The sequence below is a fragment of the Balaenoptera ricei genome, chromosome 2 (assembly GCF_028023285.1).
Source record: "Balaenoptera ricei isolate mBalRic1 chromosome 2, mBalRic1.hap2, whole genome shotgun sequence".
NCBI classification, from domain to species: Eukaryota; Metazoa; Chordata; class Mammalia; order Artiodactyla; family Balaenopteridae; genus Balaenoptera; species Balaenoptera ricei.
Genome location: NC_082640.1, coordinates 103,490,665 through 103,511,487, shown reverse-complemented (window position 1 = coordinate 103,511,487; position 20,823 = coordinate 103,490,665). Strand labels below are relative to the sequence as shown.

Here is a 20,823-nt window from a genome sequence, read left to right as displayed (position 1 = left end):
ATTAATGCCAGTGCAGGTAGAGAGTGAATTCTTTTTGATTGTTCCTTCTGAATAGTTTTTTTTTTTTTTTTAATTTATTTATGGCTGTGCTAGGTCTTCATTTCTGTGCGAGAGCTTTCTCTAGTTGTGGCAAGCGGGGGCCACTCTTCATCGCGGTGTGCAGGCCTCTCACTATCGCGGCCTCTCTTGTTGCGGAGCACAGGCTCCAGACGCGCAGGCTCAGTAGTTGTGGCTCACGGGCCCAGTTGCTCCGCGGCATGTGGGATCCTCCCAGACCAGGGCTCGAACCCGTGTCCCCTGCATTGACAGGCAGACGCTCAACCACTGCGCCACCAGGGAAGCCCCTGAATAGTTTTTGATAGTGATGTTTTTAAGACTAGTTTGGTTCATTTGAATAATTTTGCACATAAATGCATACAGCAAAAGTGAGGGCTGTATCCTTACTGTAATGTTCTTTTTATTTTTCCTTATCACAGGAAGAACATTTTCCTTGACTTGTAGGTGCTTTTATATTCATCTCGAAAAGAAAACAAAATTCTGAACTCAGGATTTGGCAAGTGAGTAATAGTGGCTAATGCTTTCAAATACTGTTTAAGCAGATTGGAAATAGCTAGATAGAAGTAGAACAAGAAATCATTAGCTTCAACAGAGGATGAACGTCAAAAGTGACTATAAGTTATTGGTATAATCTCTCCCTGAAGGCACTAGGGAAGGATTCGTTCCACGCTTTTCTTCTAGCTTTGGGTAGTTCTTTGGCTTGTGGCAGCATAACTCCAGTCTTCACAAGGTATTCTCCCTGTTTGTGTCTATGTCCTAAATTCTCCCTTTTATAAGGACACCAGTCAGATTAGGGGCCCACTTGGCTCCAGTATGACCTCATCTTAATTAATTACATCTGCAGTGACTCTGTTTCTAAATAAGGTCATATTTTGAGGTATTCATATGACAACATAGGAATTTGGGGAGGACACAGTTCAAACCATAATATCTACTTAGTCATATACCTTGATTGTATTATATGAAAAACATTCAATGTTGAACTGCTTTAAGGATTAAAATCTTGTATACCACTTGTATAAGGGACTTAGAGTAGTCAAAATCATAGAGACAGACAGTAGAATGGTGGTTGCCAGGGGCTGCAGGGAGGGGAAATGGAGGTTTATTATTTAATTGGTACAGAGTTTCAGATTTGTAATATGAAAAGAGTTCTGGAGATGGATGGTGGTGATGGTTGCACGATAATGTGAATGTACTTCTTACCACTGAACTGAACACTTAAAAGGGGTTAAGATGATAAATTGTATGTTGTGTGTATTTTACAATAAAAAAAAATTGAAGAAAGATGAGTGAAAAACTCCAACTATATGTATTTCAATATTAAGAAAAGGAATAAGAAGAGGGAAAAAGGAATAAATACCCTTCAGCTGGTAGACTCTTTATCATATGCTTTTAGAGCCAAGGCTTTGTTGCTTGGATTGTAACCTTAATTAAGTCCAGGCAGACTGTTAAATAACACAAATTCAACTGAGTAAATTTATTTATTTATTTATTTATTTAAATTGAAGTATAGTTGATTTACAATGTTGTGTTAATTTCTGCTGTACAGTAAAGTGACTCGGTTATACATATATCTATATTCTTTTTATATTCTTTTCCATTTTGGTTTATCCCAGGACATTGAATCCCAGGATATTGTATAGCGTGCTTTCATTTATGGGGAGGAAATAAATCCACTTAAGCACATCTATATTAGTATAGTCTATCCCACATCTGGGGGCAGAAACTATCCAACAAACCCAGAATTTGCTTTTCTTTTTCTTTTTTTGGCCATGCGGCATGGGGGATCTTAGTTTCCTGACCAAGGATCGAACCCATGCCCCCTGCATTGGGAGCACAGAGTCCCTGTGCTATACTGTAAGACCTTGTTGTCCATCCATTCTGTATGTAATAGTTTGCATCTACTAACCCAAACACCCAGTCCGTCCATCCCTCCCCCACCCCCCGCCCCCTTGGCAACCACAAGTCTGTTCTCTATGTCTGTGAGTCTGTTTCTGCTTCTTAGATAGGTTCCTTTATGTCATATTTTAGATTCCACATACATATAAGTGATATTATATGGTGTTTGTCTTTCTCTTTCTGACTTCACTTAGTATGATAATCTCTAGTTGCATCCATGTTGCTGCAAATGGCATTATTTTGTTCTTTTTTATGGCTGAGTAGTATTCCATTGTATATATATGTACCACATCTTCTTTATCCATTCATCTGTTGATGGACATTTAGGTTGTTTCCATGCCTTGCTATTGTGAATAGTGCTGCTATGAACATAGGGGTGCAGGTGTCTTTTTGAATTATATCCATTGAGTAAATTTAAAGATCTGATTGCCTTCATTAAATGATTCATCAATCAGGTAGCCTCCCATCTAACAAATAGAAAGGAGCTCTGCTGAGCTGTAGAAAAGGAAAGAAAGGTGAAAAGGGGGCAGAAAAAGGAAATTATTAGCAAAGAATGCATTATTTCAGGAAAGGTCATCCTCCTAAGAGGAACGGAAGGATTCTGCTGACCAGGTAATTCCAGACTGACTGGTTAAAGGTTACATTTCTGGAGGAGATTGAACTGCAGTTAGGTTAGGTATTAAGTCTTGGTTAGGTGATGTGGGTTTAACACAAGGGACTCCATTTTGGGCCTGAGTAATAGAAACTTGACATTGGTATAGCACAATATTCCTAGCAATCTATCCATCTATAGGGAACTGATGTAAATAAATGTAGCTGCTTCTGTACTTACAAGGTAGCTTTAAATTCTGATACAGAATTATCTCTAATATACATGAAAAGGAAGAAAGCAAGGTGCAGAACAAGGTGTATAGTGTGCTTTCATTTATGGGGAGGAAATAAATCCACTTAAGCACATCTATATTTGTATAGTCTATCCCACATCTGGGGGCAGAAACTGTCCAACAAACCCAGCATTTGTTTTTCTTTTTCTTTTTTTGGCCATGTGGCATGGGGGATCTTAGTTTCCTGACCAAGGATCGAACCCATGCCCCCTGCATTGGGAGCACAGAGTCTTAACCACAGGACTGCCAGGGAAGTCCCAGCATTTGTTTGTTTGTTGTTGTTTTTTTATAATTTTTTAAAAAATTAATTTATTTTTTATTTTTGGCTGAGTTGGGTCTTTGTTGCTGCACGTGGGCTTTCTCTAGTTGCGGCGAGCAGGGGCTACTCTTCGTTGTGGTGCGCGGGCTTCTCATTGTGGTGGCTTCTCTTGTGGAGCCTGGGCTCTAGGCGTGTGGGCTTCAGTAGCTGTGGCTCACGGGCTCTAGAGTGCAGGGTCAGTAGTCATGGCGCACGGGCTTAGTTGCTCCACGGCATGTCGGATCTTCCCGGACTAGGGCTCGAACCCGTGTCCCCTGCATTGGCAGGCGGATTCCCAACCACTGCGACACCAGGGAAGCCCCCAGCATTTGTTTGTGTGTTTTTTTTTTAAATTTTATTTATTTATTTATTTTTGGCTGTGTTGGGTCTTCGTTTCTGTGCGAGGGCTTTCTCTAGTTGCGGCAAGCGGGGGCCACTCTTCATCACGGTGCGCGGGCCTCTCACTATCACGGCCTTTCTTGTTGCGGAGCACAGGCTCCAGACGCGCAGGCTCAGTAGTTGTGGCTCACGGGCCTAGTTGCTCCGCGGCATGTGGGATCTTCCCAGACCCGGGCTCGAACCCGTGTCCCCTGCATTGGCAGGCAGGTTCTCAACCACTGCGCCACCAGGGAAGCCCTGTTTTTAATAAGACACTATAAAATTTAATTTGAATGACAGTGCTGTCCATTGTGTTTTATGAAATGTGTTCTGAATTTACATAGCAAAGTAAGAAAGTATTTAACTCCCATGGTATATCATTCTTCCTGTCCTTAAAGGAAGTGAAATGTTTGAGCTATTTATTGATGTGTAACAAATTACCTAAAATTTAGTGGATTAAAACAACAGTAAACATTTATTATCTTGCACAGTTTGTGTGGGTCAGGAGTTAGGGTTTCTGGTTTGGAGTCTCTTACAGGGTTACAGTCAAGATACTAGCTGGGGTGGCAGTCATCTGATTCCATGGTGGCTCATTCACATGGCTAGCAAATTCATGCTGGTTGTGGAAAGCCTCATTCCTACCACTGTCAGCCTCTTCCAGGGCTGCTTGAGTGTCATGATACAGCAGCTGGCTTTTACCAGAACAGGCAATTCAGGAGAGCAAGGCAGAAGCCACAATCCCATCTATGACCTTGCCTCAGAAGTCACTCACTGTCACTTCCTCCTCATTCTGTTGGTCGTTGTTTAGACACCAACTAGCATACTGCAATACAATTCTGACACTAACCATCTGGAATTAATGCAGACCCCACAAGTCAAAAGGGCATGATCCCCCAAGAAGACTGCCCTCACTTTAGATGCCAGCAGCACTTTAGAGGATCCCCAGGCCACCTGCACTTCTGACCAACTGACTGCAGATTCAAGGGTTCCCATGACCCTGTCTGAACCAATCTTTGGTTTCATAGTTATTTATTTTTTCCTTCCTTCTGGCTGCTTTGGGTTTAGTTTATTCTTTTTCTAGTTCCTTAAGGTATAAAGTTAGGTTGTTGATTTGATATTCTTCTTCATTTTTAATTTAAGCATTTACAGCTGTATATTACTCTTAGCACTGCTTTTGCTGCATCCTGTGAGTTTTGGTATGCTGTGTTTTTGTTTTCATTTGTCTCAAGATATTTTCAAATTTCCCTTGTGATTTCTTCTTTGACCCATTGGTTGTTTAGGAGTGTGTTGTTTAATTTCCACTGGTTCATTTACTGTAAATTCCAGCGATTTGTAGTCTCCCTCTAGGGACAAAGGCCAGTCAAATTTTTTATTATACAGTAGTCACATAGATGAACCCTGATTCATTTTTAGAAGGGATTATTAAAGGGTGTGAACACCAGGAGGCAGCAGTAAGGGGGGACCACCATAGAAGCTGCCTACTACATAAAGTCATTTGACTCATATCTGGCTAGCCCAAGAGCTTCATTGAAAATTCCTATTTTCCCTTTTCATCCTCTCAATAAGTCAGATTTTCTAATATAAATTTACATTTTTTGTGTAATCAACAGCACTAAACAAGTGAGTTCAGAGACCCAGAAATGCATAGTAAGGCACCAGCTTTACAGGAATGTGTTTGTAAGTTTTGTAGATCAGAGTGTATAGTTGTACTTTCTTCACCTAACTCTAGAACCTGTCTATTTAAATTTTAGCTCATGTTGGCTAAGTATATTTAAGAGCCCTGCTATTCAGTTATTCAACAAATTTTTATTAAGTGCTTATTATGGGTCACATGCTATGCTAGGTGCCTGGGATTCACCAGTGCACAAAACAGGTTCCTTCCTGGTGGAGGTTACATTTTAGACAGGACACATGAGAAACATAATAAGTATTGTACCTTATATAAGTACCTTATGTAGTGTTTCATGCATGGATTAAAAGGAAAAGTAGAAAAAGGTAAAGGGGAATGGTGGGGATACATCTGTGGATAGGATGGGGGGAACAATGTAATCTTAAATCAGGGCTCAGAGTAGGCCTCTTTGAGAAAATGACAGTTGAATAAAAACTTCAAGGTGAGGGGATTAGCTCTGTGGGTACCTGGTGAAAGAGTCTTCTCACAAAGAGAACAGCCAGTACACAGGCTATAAGGTAGCGTGTCTGACATTCCAGGAAGAGCAGAGTCCAGTATGGTTGGAGCCCATGATGAAGGGGGAGATAGAATTGGCATCAAAAGAGATACAGTGGGGATCTTATGCGGAATTTTGGGTAATGGTCAAAACTTTGGCTTTTATACTAAGCTACTATTCATTCAGTTTTCAAATGGGACCTACAGTTTGTGATTCAAACACGTGAGTTTAGAGTTGAATAGTCATGTTTGAGATGTGAAACTGGGTATTATGAAGAGAATACAAGCTTATGATGTTATATCATTATTGCCTAATATTAAGATGTAGATTGGGGGATAAGGTTTATATATGATGAATGTATGCATTTTTATTAGTTGATATTGCTAAAGGAATTTGTCTTTAAAAGAGTCTAGACAGTTTCCCTATTAAGAAAAGGTGTGTTTTTGGGACTTCCCTGGTGGCGCAGTGGTTGAGAATCTGCCTGCCAATGCAGGGGACACAGTCGAGCCCTGGTCCAGGAAGATCCCACATGCCACAAAGCAACTAAGCCTGTGCACCACAACTACTGAGCCTGCGCTCTAGAGCCCACGAGCCACAACTACTGAAGCCCACGCACCTAGAGCCCGTGCTCCACAACAAGAGAGGCCACTGCAATGAGAAGCCCGCGCACCACAACGAAGAGTAGCCCCTGCTCGCCGCAGCTAGAGAAAGCCTGTGCACAGCAGTGAATACCCAACGCAGCCATAAATGAAGGAATGAATGAATAAATAAATAAATTTAAAATATGGAACGCTTCACGAATTTATGTGTCATCCTTGCGCAGGGGCCATGCTAGTCTTCTCTGTATCATTCCCAATTTTAGTATATGTGCTGCTGAAGCAAGCACAAGAAAAGGTGCATTTTTAAAATTGAAGTATAGTTAATTTACAATGTTGTGTTTCAGGTGTACAGCAGAGTGATTCAGTTTTATATATATATGTGTGTATATATATACATACACACATACATATGTATTCTTTTTCAGATTCTTTTCCATTATAGGTTATTCCAAGATATTGAGTATAGTTCCCTGTGCTATATGGTAGGTCTTTGTTTGCCTATTTTATACATAGTAGTGTGTATATGTTAATCCCAGACTCCTAATTTAGCCGCCATCCCCTTTGGTAACCATAAGTTTTTTTTAAACATCTTTATTGAAGTATAATTGCCTTACAATAGTGTGTTAGCTTCTGCTTTATAACAAAGTGAATCAGTTATACAATATGTTCCCATTTCTCTTCCCTCTTGCATCTCCCTCCCTCCCACCCTCCCCATCCCACCCCTCTAGGTGGTCACAAAGCACCGAGCTGATCTCCCTGTGCTATGCGGCTGCTTCCCACTAGCTATCTATTTTACATTTGGTAGTGTATATATGTCCATGACACTCTCTTACCCTGTCACATCTCACCCCACCCACTCCCCATATCCTCAAGTCCATTCTCTAGTAGGTCTGTGTCTTTATTCCCGTCTTGCCACTAGGTTCTTCATGGCCTTTTTTTTTTTTTTTTTCCTTAGATTCCGTATATATGTGTTAGCATACTGTATTTGTTTTTCTCTTTCTGACTTACTTCACTCTGTATGACAGACTCTAACTCCATCCACCTCATTACAAATACCTCCATTTCATTTCTTTTTATGGCTGAGTAATATTCCATTGTATATATGTGCCACATCTTCTTTATCCATTCATCTGTCGATGGACATTTAGGTTGCTTCCAGGTCCTGGCTATTGTAAATAGAGCTGCAATGAACATTGTGGTACATGACACTTTTTGACCTATGGTTTTCTCAGGGTATATGCCCAGTAGTGGGATTGCTGGGTCGTATGGTAGTTCTATTTGTAGTTTTTTAAGGAACCTCCATACTGTTCTCCATAGTGGCTGTATCAATTTACATTCCCACCAACAGTGCAAGAGTGTTCCCTTTCCTCCACATCCTCTCCAGCATTTATTGTTTCTAGATTTTTTGATGATGGCCATTCTGACCGGTGTGAGATGATATCTCATTGTAGTTTTGATTTGCATTTCTCTAATGATTAATGATGTTGAGCATTCTTTCATGTGTCTGTAGGCCATCTGTATATCTTCTTTGGAGAAATGTCTATTTAGGTCTTCTGCCCATTTTTGGATTGGGTTGTTCGTTTTTTTGTTATTGAGCTGCATGAGCTGCTTGTAAATCTTGGAGATTAATCCTTTGTCAGTTGCTTCATTTGCAAATATTTTCTCCCATTCTAAGGGTTGTCTTTTGGTCTTGTTTATGGTTTCCTTTGCTGTGCAAAAGCTTTTAAGTTTCATTAGGTCCCATTTGTTTATTTGTGTTCTTATTTCCATTTCTCTGGGAGCTGGGTCAAAAAGAATCTTGCTGTGATGTATGTCATAGAGTGTTCTGCCTATGTTTTCCTCTAAGAGTTTGATAGTGTCTGGCCTTACACTTAGGTCTTTAATCCATTTGGAGTTTATTTTTGTGCATGGTGTCAGGGAGTGTTCTAATTTCATACTTTTACATGTACCTGTCCAATTTTCCCAGCACTACTTATTGAAGAGGCTGTCTTTTCTCCACTGTATATGCTTGCCTCCTTTATCAAAGATAAGGTGACCATATGTGTGTGGGTTTATCTCTGGGCTTTCTATCCTGTTCCATTGATCTATATTTCTGTTTTTGTGCCAGTACCAAACTGTCTTGATTACTGAAGCTTTGTAGTATAGTCTGAAGTCAGGGAGCCTGATTCCCCCAGCTCCATTTTTCGTTCTCAAGATTGCTTTGGCTATTCGGGGTCTTTTGTGTTTCCATACAAATTGTGAAATTTTTTGTTCTAGTTCTGTGAAAAATGCCAGTGGTAGTTTGATAGGGATTGCATTGAATCTGTAGATTGCTTTGGGTAGTAGAGTCATTTTCACAATGTTGATTCTTCCAATCCAGGAACATGGTATATCTCTCCATCTATTTGTATCATCTTTAATTCCCTGTGCTATATGGTAGGTCTTTGTTTGCCTATTTTATACATAGTAGTGTGTATATGTTAATCCCAGACTCCTAATTTAGCCGCCATCCCCTTTGGTAACCATAAGTTTTTTTTTTTTTTTTTTAATTTTATTTATTTATTTATTTTTGGCTGTGTTGGGTCTTCGCCTCTGTGGGAGGGCCCCCTCCAGCCGCGGCAAGCGGGGGCCACTCCTCATCGCGGTGCGCGGGCCTCTTACTATCGTGGCCTCTCTTGTTGTGGAGCACAGGCTCCAGACGCGCAGGCTCAGCAACTGTGGCCCACAGGCCCAGCTGCTCCGCGGCACGCGGGACCCTCCCAGACCAGGGCTCGAACCCGTGTCCCCTGCATTGGCAGGCAGACCCCCAACCACTGCGCCACCAGGGAAGCCCCATAAGTTTTTTATGTCTGTGAGTCTGTTTCTGTTTTGTAAATAAGTTCATTTGTATCATTTTTTTTAGGTTCCACATATAAATGATATCATATGGTATTTGTCCTTCTGTCTCTGACTTAACTTCACTTAATATGATAATTTCTACATCCATTCATGTTGCAGCAAATGACATTAAGGAAAAGGTGCTTTTTTTCTTTTTCTTTCTTTTTTTTGGGCCAAGCCGCATGGCATGCGGGATCTTAGCTCCCTGATCAGGGATCGAACCTGTGCCTCCTGCGCTGGGAGCACGGAGTCTTAACCACTGGACCTCCAGGGAAGTCCCAAAAAGGTGCATTTTTAAAAGACTTCTTTGGTACTTATTTGGTTTATATAGAATTCTTTCAGCATATTTATTTGTGGAAAGAACTAGCTTGTATCTTCTTTCCCCCTCAACATTACTGCCAGTTATCTGGCCATTAGAATTGAGCTACAGAACAGTCTAGTGGCTGGTGCAAGCTTTGAACTAGCCTGAGTAAGCTTATATAATGAAACAGCTCTGTTCTCCATAGGGTTCTAAAGGCCTGTATGTGGATATTCTCAGTTTTTTCTCTCACTTCCTCTGCTGCTTTTATAACAAATGCAAATTCTGTAGTTCTTTACCTTCTGAATTAATTTACATTTTCCTTTTGTAGGCTTTGAATCAGAACTGTCTCGTCTTCAACCAGAAGAGGTTATTCAAGCTCAGTTTGGAGTTGAGAGGTATTTTTGAATCTCTGTGACGTACTAAAAATGGAGGGCTAGGAAGACTAGTTAGCCAGTCACCATTGGCCATTTTTGTAAGCTTAAATAATTTATTTAAGCTTTTGGTATGTACCTGTGATTTATTTATTTATTATCATACATAAAATTTATCATTTTAACTATATTTAAATGTATAGTTTAGTGGCATTAAGTATATTCACATTGTTCTGCAACCATTACCACTATTTCCAGAACTTATTCATCATCCCAAACTCAATACCCATTAAGCAGTAACTCTGCACTTCCCTGCCCCGCACCGCCCCCCCACCCCCTGCCCCAGTTCCTAGTTACCTCTATTCCACTTTCTTTCTCTGAATTTGCCTAGTCTAGTTACCTCATGTAAGAGGACTTACACAATATTTGTCCTTTTTTTGTCTGATTTACTTTTGCAGATATTTGCAATTTAACAAGTGTGATGTTTAACAGCAGTGAACTGCTAATGTTTTTACATGCTTGCATTTGGTGATCATGCTACAGTACATATTGTTTTACCTGTGTTTATAGTTCACAAAATTTTTATTGTTCACTCTTGGTATTAGGTAGTTGAAGATAATTCCGAGTAAGATGACACATATGGTTTTGAGTATTAAGTATTTAAGCATCAACTTTGGAGTACAGTACTGGTTTTATTTATTTATTTACTCTATAAATTTATTTATAAATTTATTTATTTATTTATTTATGGCTGTGTTGGGTCTTCGTTGCTGCACGCTGGCTTTCTCTAGGTGTGGCGAGCGGGGGCTACTCTTAGTTGTGGTGCGCGGGCTTCTCACTGCAGTGGCTTCTCTTGTTGTGGAGCATGGGCTCTAAGCATGCGGGCTTCAGTAGCTGTGGCACATGGGCTCAGTAGTTGTGGCTCATGGGCTCTAGCGCACAGGCTCAGTAGTTGTGGTGCACGGGCTTAGTTGCTCAATGGCACGTGGGATCTTCCCGGATGAGGGCTCGAACCCGTGTCCCCTGCATTGGCAGGTGGATTCTTAACCACTGCACCACCAGGGAAGTCCTGCAATACTGCTTTTAAACACAAATGTTTTATTTTTTTTAATTTTTAAATTTTTAAATATTTATTTATTTTTGACTGTGTTGGGTCTTTGTTGCTGCATGTGGGCTTTCTCTAGTTGTGGTGAGCAGGGGCTACTCTTTGTTGCAGTGCATGGGCTTCTCATTGCGGTGGCTTCTTTTGTTGCGGAGCACAGGCTCTAGGGGCATGGGCTTCAGTAGTTGTGGCACCTGGGCTCAGTAGTTGTGGCTCGCGGGCTTAGTTGCTCCGCGGCACGTGGGATCTTCCTGTACCAGGGCTCGAACCCATATCCTCTGCATTGGCAGGCAGATTCTTAACCACTGTGCCACCAGGGAAGTCCCAACATAAATGTTTTATATAGAATCATTTCATGGACTGTATGACTCCATTTGCATAAGAGGAAATTAACGTGTATCTCATTTTATATAATGCAAGTTTTTATATAATTCTAGCTTTTTGTATCATACTTACATAAGTTTCCTGGCTACTGCTTCTGCTTTTCTTTCTTTCTTTTATTTATTTATTTGTTAGTTTGTTCTTATTTTTTATTTATTTATTTTTTTGGCTGCACCCTTATGCGTGTGGGATCTTAGTTCCCCGACTAGGGATCGAACCCGTGCCCCCTTCATTGAAAGGTGGAATCTTAACCACTGGACCACTGGGGAAGTCCCTGCTTCTGCTTTTGTTTCTTTCTTTTTTTTTTTTTTTTAAATAAATCTTTCTTTTTTTTTTTTTTTTTTTGGCTGTGTTGGGTCTTCGTTGCTGCGCACGGGCTTTCTCTAGTTGCGGTGAGCAGGGGCTACTCTTCGTTGCAGTGCACGGGCTTCTCATTGCGGTGGCTTCTCTTGTGGAGCATGGGCTCTAGGTTCAGTAGTTGTGGCTTGCGGGCTCTAGAGCTCAGGCTCAGTAGTTGTGGCGCACAGGCTTAGTTGCTCCACGGCATGTGGGGTCTTCCCGGACCAGGTCTTGAACCTGTGTCCCTTGCATTGGCAGGCGGATTCTTAACCACTGCGCCACCCGGGAAGCTCCCCTGCTTCTGCTTTTCCAGTGATAATACTGAATTTGGTGGTGTGGTTGGACATTTTCTTTTAAACAATATGTAATCCAAAAAAATTTTCTCTGTGTGTTTTAAATACTATTTTTAAAAAGTAAGCTCATATAGAAGTACCTATCTTAATCTTCCTGTTTTCAATTTATTTTGTATTTCCAGGTATTTCTATGTTGTCTCCTGGAGTGGGGTTGTCCTGCTGCTTTTATCGGGCCACCTTCCCTATTCTTGAAATGTGGATATCTCTTCTCTACACTTTACCTCCATGATTTGGACTGGAAAAGGCTGCTTTTCTTTTTGTTCCACCTCTCAGATTCAAAGAAGAGAAGCCCCTGGGATGCAGTCATCCTGCTAACTTCTCTAGGAAGAAAGAAGCAACTGACATGCATCTTCTGCTGCAATTTGCTTAATCACAAATAATTTTACAAGCTGAAAGCTGATATCATTTGAAACAGGTGCTTAGATGGCGATATTTGTGAATTCTTTACCTTTTGTTCCAGACAAGAAGACGAAATAGCAAGCATGCGTGACATCAGGGTGTTTTTTTTTAACGTCTTCCAGTTTTAGCCACTGTTGTGATAAGCACAGTTGAGACTTGCAGCAGTAAATTCCAAATATGTGTTCTAATTTGAAGTGAAAGAGATGCTTAAAAAATTACATATATATCTAATACCTGACTCATCCTTTGGCATAGATTTACTGGATAAGAACAAAGGTCCAGTTTTGCAATAAAACCTTTGATGTGATAAAGAAGCATAAAGACAGGATATCACAAGGTTAGTTGCATATGTGAGTACATCATCACAACTCTATAAATACACATTTTTACATGTGTAAGTACACATTTTTGGATGATAAGAGGGATATTTCTCCTGGAGAAGGAAGCTGTGGTGGACTTCTTTCTCAGAAGTCTTTGGATATATGGTATTTTTTTATGTTTTTTCATTCTTCTAAGGAATAACCACATTGTGCAGATGCTAACCCTATGAATGCATGCTTGGGTTTAGTGAATGCTTTGGTAAAAGGAAACTAAACAGTTTTGAGTCCAGGGATGGAACCCTCTTCACCACCCTAGGATGAGAAGCTACTGTATTACAAATTAGTTCATTCTTTTTCATGCAGTCTTATTTATATAGCACTTGAGACGTGGTTTTACATGCTGCTAAGGCTGGAAGAAAAGTGGCAAAAGTGGTTTTTCTGTTCAGAAGATCTAGGGATGGACCCTACAGTATGACCTGCCTTCACCTTTGGACATACAGGAGTGGAGAAAAAAATGTGGAAAGTTTCCATATTACTCCTTTCTCCTAAGAAAAAGAAGGAAAATGCTTTATGCAGCTCCATCTGACTTTATGGCGTTTCACAGTCTATAGCTCTGTTTTTTGTAAAAGGTTAAGTAACTTTTTTCCTTTGATCCAAGATGGGTTCTTGGGTATTTGATTTATTTTTCTAGGCAATAGGTGTATGTTTGGCTGAAAAGGCTGGGACTGAGGTAACTTTCCCCAGTTGGAACCGAACTTTCTCATCAGAGAATGGGCCTCAGAAGAAATGTTCCCAGACTGTGGTTGGGTCAATGTAGATTTAGAAGAAATCCAGGGTCTGAAAAAACTCAAACAAGAAAAATAGTTCCAGTAAGAAATAATGAATTTCCTTTCTTTCTGTTAAAACTTAACAACTATCTGATGAACAGACTACAGGGTAAAGCCGTCCTTGCTTCCAAATCAACAGAGGAACATTGTATGAATTGCCAGGTGTTTACATAAGAAGAATGAAACCTTTATAAGTTTTTGTGAGTAGAGAAAGAATTTAAAGCTGGTTAGATGAAATTAAGAACGAATCATCTTAGATCATCTCTGTGATACAGGGAATGTTTGCCCAGGGCCATACATGTTGTGCTGTTGAAATCTTGGGGCAGATTTACCAGAATTTGAGAGTGATAGAAATAGGCAAAAATTGGAAATATTGAGCACTCTTAATGATTAGTTAAATTGGTCAACCAGTTTGAATTGGCATACGGAAGCGTTTTAGTAAAATAATTACATAATATAGATAAAATATAATTTCCTTTAATTGGGGGCAATTACTGAGTGGTAAAGCATAGTGTAAGTAACTTGGATAAAGGTAACTTAAATTTTTCTCTAAGTAACTTCTCAGCCACTTCCTGATGTTTTCTATCAGTATTTTGGAATTGATAAAGACAGAATGGAACCTACATACATGAGTCCCATTGGTATGTTGGGAATATCATATCATGGAGAATTTGTATCTTCAGTTGTCTGTTACCGATCCTCCCCATGTTTTTTGGGGCAACTTTTTGGGTAGGATTGTTTGACAGGGGATAGAGACCCTCTACTGTCAGCACCAGTGAAACCATCTCTGGCCCACTTGTTTGAATAATTGTGTATCAGACTCATCTTCTCCAATTGCTTTACATATTTTCATTTCAAAGCTAAGAGAACCACTGTTTAATGCTTTCAAGTTGTTTCTGCATCTTCCGTGATTTTCACCAGATGGCATTTAACAAAATGGGTATATTCCAGTTGTATTTGCCCATTGTTTACCTAATACATCTACGTTGTTTTTCCTGGTCTATTTTGGTCCACTTCATGATGGCAAAAGCTATAATTTTAGGCAGGACTATGCCTCAGTCTGTAGCTGTGCCTGCTTCCTTTGCTCATCCATGTTAGCTGGCAGTTTTTCTTTTAAAAAGTTGAACAAAAATGGGATATGTGCAATAGAAATATATATATGTATATTTTAATACTTGTGGACAAATGTTACAAGTTGTTTAAGAACAACAAAATCACCAATGTCTTCCATTTTGAGATGTGTATAGTTTTGTAAGCATTAGTGCTTGGTAGCATATTGTAGTGCCATGTTAGGGGTTAGTGCATGAGCCTAGTAATAATTTAAACTTCAGGATGAATTATTGATAATAACTAATAGTGTAAAAAGAGTGGAAAATCTATACCTTTTCTTTTCTCATAAATATCTGAATCCGTGATATTCTCCCTGGGGAAAAGAGATTAAGGCCAAAAAGACTCATTTATGAATAGAAATATGGAGTCACAAGGTGAGATACTGTCTTTGAGGATTTTTAAGTTTTCCATGAGGTAGGAAACCAGTTGCCTTTGTGTGTTATGAAACCTTATATCAAAATGAGGCCCCATTTCATGATTCTGCTTTGCTCTCTTTGAGGTGAGACTGTTCTTACACTGTTTTCACATTGTATGTCTTGTAGGTTTATTGTTTTCCCACTCTTTTTGCATCAGATTATTTTACATTTTGCATGTCTTACTGAGATGCTTTGTTAATTGCTCAAGTGAGTGCTTTTCGAATCTGAAGACCATTTATGTTTCCTATCTGCAGTATGCTACATGTTAACAGAAGAGCACTGGTCAGTAGTTCAGAGTGTCCTAGATTAATTTCTCATGGGCTTTTCCTGTTTCCAAATTTGCTGAATTGTGTATTGATGAGATTCCAGACCTTTTCATGAGAATTGGCAATGTAGCTAAATGGAGGCTACCTAGGTTGCCATGTATTAATATTAACCCCTGCTTGGTTATAGTAAATTGCCTCAGACAGCTTTCACTCTTTTCTCTTTTCCTTGTAGAAATAAAAGTTGTTTTGTTCTGAAAGCATAGCTTTCTGTAGAAAAGAAATTCCTACCTCTAAAAGCTTTCTTGAGAACTTGGAAATGGCAATTTTCTGGGGTGATTTTTAAATCTCAGTATTAGGAGAGTCCAGGATTTATTGCCACAGATTCTATAGTTAGTATGATAGGAAATGCAAAACTTTTTTAATGTGGTGTGTCTCGTGTGCAGAAGCAGGCTTAAAGAAATTGACTCTTGGGCAGCAAATCTCGAGGGACCCAGGTTTAGATTCTTATAGTGTACTTAAAGTAGTTGTACTCTTGGTTCAAGTAGTTTAGCGCCTGGGAGAATCCACTTCTGAAAAGCATTTAAACATTTAAAAAAATACCTCTGAAAAGGTAATGAATGCAAAATAGCACAGTATATAGGAAAGAATATTTCCTATTGCAAAAAAAAAAAAAGCCATAAAACAAACATAATTTTCAAGAGGTAGAATTTCAGTAGCAATAACAGTTTTGCATGTATACTAAGTTGCGTTAGCAGGGTTGTACAGTAGAATACTACTTGAGTTTGAGGCTCTGTGATAACAGAATTCCATGAAAGGAAAAAGATGTTGTAGGTAAAGAGTATATAAAAGGTACTTTTTAAAAAAAAAAAACTGTGAATGTATATGAATATATCATTATGTGAGAAATAGCAACTTTTGTGCAAGTTAAAGGTTAAAGACCCTTCTTGTTTGCTAGAGCAGAGGGTTAGAGCCATTTAATTTAAGCTTTTCTAATGCTTAACCTGGAAACAAACGTACTCCTACTGAGTAACCCCACTGAAGCTCATCGTGTGGGGATTTTGCTTATGATGTTTCTTTTAACAACAGGCATTTATAAAATGGCATCCTTTTTGCTTTGTCACCTCATCTTTCTCCATTAGTTTCCTGGGTACATTTTTTAAAGAGAGAGAAAAGTTTGTTGTGTGTGTATATTTAGAGTTTAAAAAAACAGACCAAGAACTTGGATAGCTGGCTTTTCCTCATGCCTGGTAGTGTAGGGGCGTTAGGATTTAAAGGTATGAAGCAAAAGGATTGAAGGGAATGGCCAAAGACAGTACACTGTCTAATGTAGATGTGCCAAGGCCTGTGACTGCTTATTTTAACAAGAACCCAGCAAACTAGTTTCTTGATCTGAAGACTCACACAGCTCTCACATCAGGATGTAATAGTGGAACAAGGGTGACTTCTTACTCCCTTTTACCTCATGTTCATCTTGGCCATTTAGCACCTTGAAGATCCCTGAGAAGATTGTGTCTGTGTTCCTTTGTTTTCCCAGGGGGAAAAACTGAAAGATGAGTGGATCTAAGAAAATAGTGCCTCTTGAATATTAAATTCTTAAATGGCAACTCCAAAGGATAGAGAGAAGGCTATATTAAATTGATTATAGCTCCTCTTTAAATGTCCTATGTCTTCAGTTTGTGTTAGAGACATTGGAATAACCAAGCAATATTCAAACATCTGCACGATCATGAGGACACCACTGCATATTACAGTGATGTCAGTAACAGTTTAATTACTTAGAACAATTAAAGATTACCCTTAATAGCCACATTCATAGTTTTAAATGCTCAAATGTGCTACAAGTTTTTGTAGTCTCAAAGTATGGTTGATACTTTTCAATGTTGTTTTGGTCTCATGTTTACTCTTTGTGTACCTGTGATATGCAAAATATGAAGAGACCCTTGGCCTCCAGGAGTTTACATTCTCGTGGTGCTGCTGGTGCAAGCAAATTGCTTCTGGTTTATTCAGAACATTGCTTGGCTGTTAATTATACCATGTTTGGAAGGATTCCTTGGCCAATAGTTTTCAAAAGCAGAGGGCTATGCTAAACTTCAGGGCATTGATTTTTGAGTTTACATTGTATTAGCTCTGCTGTTCATGAACTCCTTTTCCCCAGGGAGCTGTGCAGGTAATGCTCATTAATGTGAATCAAACTATTCTGCCTAAGAGCATCTTCATCATCTCTATACCACCTATGCTCTTCTATGCCGTCACTGTCAGTAAATGGCCAAGAAAACTCACTGCTCCAGAGGACATCTCTCAGTACTCTATTTCCCCAAATTTTTACATCATTCTCTACCCAAAAGGACCAGAATTTGCAATTAATCCTTTTATAACTGAATAGTGGTCCTAATTTTAACCTTTTTGTGTGTGACTTTTGTACCTCTGTTCTGAAGCAGCATTGCGATAGATGTGGAGCACCTGCCTGCATTTCTAAGCAATCACTTTATTAACCCACATTTTCAGTTGAAACTTTGCATGTATCCTTGTAATTTCCCCTACTTCCTCTGAGTCAAGGGGTTTACTCTGCATGTTTATTAAAAGTGGGTCTGGATGGAAGTGCAAGCAATAGTGGCAGGCCCATAACTCTTATTTTAGAGTATAATATTCTAATGCATGGTTGAAAATGTCCAGTGTTATGTGGCTACTAGTAATTAGATATATGCATTTATTAACAATGAAGCAATATAGACTTAAACCACTAGCTTGAATTTATTGTTTGGATTATTAGTTTTCATTTTCTAAGATTATCTTACTTCCATTGAAAATGGAAGCTAGAAGATAAACAGGGGCAACCATAAGACATTCAAACTGTCAGGAATAGAGCAAAACAGTGCTCACCCTCTGACCTCTTGCCTGGTTCCATTAGTCCCCAAGCATGTTTAAAAACAAAAGGCACAAACTAAGCATGTTCAAATAAATAAAGAAGCTGCTATGGCTATAATAATCAGAAAGGTGCAGAGTTTCAGAAGGAGTATGGAATACCAGTGTGGAAGATGTAGAGTAACTAGGGATGGGGTTTGTCTGATAACAGTTTTATGTGGCTTAAGTTTGGATCTCTTAAGACTAGAATCTTGGAAGTGAATAGAGGCAACATGGACATATTTCAGATGTTCCAGGATTTTCAGGTAACTAGGTGACTTTTTGGATGGTACTGGTATTACGCAGCCATAAAAGATCCTTCCAGCAAAGGAGCCCATTCCATTTTATGCAAATAGTCTTTAAAATATAGACACATCTGTGGTTTGGTTTTTCTGTTGTTACTGTATTTAAGTTTTTAAAAAAAATTTTTTATAGCCGGAGTTTTATCCTTGATGTTTTGGTTAGACTTGATAATTTGTTGGCCTAAAGCTTTTGATGCCAGGTACATGGGAGCAAGTTTTCCCGTTTTGAAAAAAAGAAGAACCTTGCTGTTTATTTTCTTACTTGATGCAGAAAATAGATCAATTCATTGTAATAGCTTAAAATTTTTTGAGATGATTCCTGACTTTGAAATAACCCATGTAAGTACATGTGATCATGACAAATAATGTACAAATGTGATTCATTATATCTGAAAGAGACCTAAGTAGAAGAGAATTCAAGATTAGACTGGATGATTTTCACTAGGCCCCTTCCAGGTTTCATGTTCTATGACTGAAAAATAATTTTTCCAAAATTATTTCAACCTCATTTTAATCTTCGCTGTGGGATTTCACTCTGAATACCTTTAGGAATGTTTAAGTGGAATGGTAACTTTCCAGTAGTTCCTAATTGAATAACTTATAGTCCTTTTACCCAATTCAGGAAGTGAAATGTCATATCCCATATGTAAAGTTTCTGCTTGGTACTTATCAATAACATGTCTGCCAAACAATGAAACCAGTAAAGATTTAAGGACAGTGTTTCTTTAATCTCTGTTCCTGTTATTTCCACTAGACCATATTAAAATGTTAATATTAGAATCCCAGGCATCACAGATTTCTCCAGGAACCCATACTCCTAACAAGAACCTTAGATATCTTAAGGTTAGAATTTTCAAAAGATTTTGTCTCCCTTGGTGATGGTATGCCATGCCATAGATTAAAATATAATTTTCTCCCAGGGATAAATATTCTGGCAATACATTATCATCAGTCCGTAAGCAACAGTAATAGTCTTGGCGCTCACCTTAAAACCACCTATCAATCACTGGTAATTTAAAAGATTTATGTTAGAATAACCTTTGCATAGAGTTTTATTTCAGTAGCTTTTGTTTTTACTTGCTGTTCAGATCTTCATTGCCTCATTGGTATATAAGATAATGTTAAAAGAATTTCATTGAATGTTTGAAGTTTTACAAAAGGCAGCTTGCTTTCTAATCTATGCATCTTTGGGATTTTAGAAGAAATATTCTTTGCTGTAAAAAGGAACTGCTGTAAAAGTTGGAAACTCTGCGCCTGTGTACATATATATTTTGGCAATAAAGCAGCATGGGCTGAGAATGCACTGAAATTTCACTGTGTTGTTACTTGGAATGGGTAATTCTAATAATGCAGTAAATTATGGAGATGGAAGAAGGAGCCTATCCACAGACCTGTGCTTAGGTAGGTGCCAGATGTCAAATAAAGAAGACAAAAGACCTGGGTTTCTTGATGCCAAGTTGTGGCAGTTTCTGTTGTAGTTCAAGGGAAAAACAGGCAACCATATGAATAAAGAGGCACCTTATTTAAACTATGCCCTTATGCCATCCTGTTTTACCTTTAGGGCCAACCTTATGCTAGGTCTAGGAGCAAATGTTTAGTTTCTGGTAAGGAAATAATGATACAATTATTGCCGATAATTAAGAAGCTTTTATATTTAATTTTAAAAAGTTAACTAAAGACATTTTAACACTAATTAAGAAGAGATCCTCCTAGATTCAGGGGAAAGGAAAGGAGTTTTTTCAGTTTTAAGAAAGCTGTTACAGGGCTTCCCTGGTGGCGCAGTGGTTGAAAGTCTGCCTGCCAATGCAGGGGACACGGGTTCGAGCCCTGGTCTGGGAAGATCCCACATGCCGCGGAGCAACTGGGCCCGTGAGCCACAACTACTGAGCCTGCGCGTCTGGAGCCTATGCTCCGCAACAAGAGAGGCCGCGACAGTGAGAGGCCCGCGCACCGTGATGAAGAGTGGCCCCCGCTTGCCGCAACTAGAGAAAGCCCTCGCACAGAAACGAAGACCCAACACAGCCAAAAATAAATAAATAAATAAAAATTAAAAAAAAAAAAAAAAGAAAGAAAGCTGTTACAAACTTCCTTGGGATTGGCTATTGTCAAATGAAGAACAAAAGCTATGTGGTTTTTGTGATGTGACAGCTAATGTAATAGCTCCTTCCTTTGATTTATGAGACTATTCATTTAATACGCACTGATGTACTCCACTCCCAGGTACTGTGCTAGATGCTGGAGTTATAAAAATTGAGATGGTTTCTGCCATTAATTAAGGAGCTCAAAAGTGTACAACTTG

The 20,823-nt window shown here is 39.1% G+C and overlaps 1 long non-coding RNA gene and 1 other non-coding gene across 2 annotated transcripts in view; one reads left to right on the top strand and one right to left on the bottom strand.

Annotated features, from left to right (window-relative positions):
* The window catches only part of LOC132359480 (uncharacterized), a 28,079-nt gene extending 8,252 nt beyond the window's left edge, over nt 1-19,827 (top strand). The window contains exons 2-4 of the long non-coding RNA XR_009500851.1: nt 477-557; nt 9,766-9,832; nt 12,106-19,827. This is a non-coding gene — a long non-coding RNA (uncharacterized LOC132359480). The remainder of the gene's footprint in view (nt 1-476; nt 558-9,765; nt 9,833-12,105) is intronic.
* Nucleotides 6,460-6,567, bottom strand: LOC132360923 (U6 spliceosomal RNA). Its single transcript, XR_009501241.1, has one exon. It is a non-coding gene; the product is annotated as a U6 spliceosomal RNA (small nuclear RNA).
* Nucleotides 19,828-20,823: the final 996 nt, after the last annotated feature.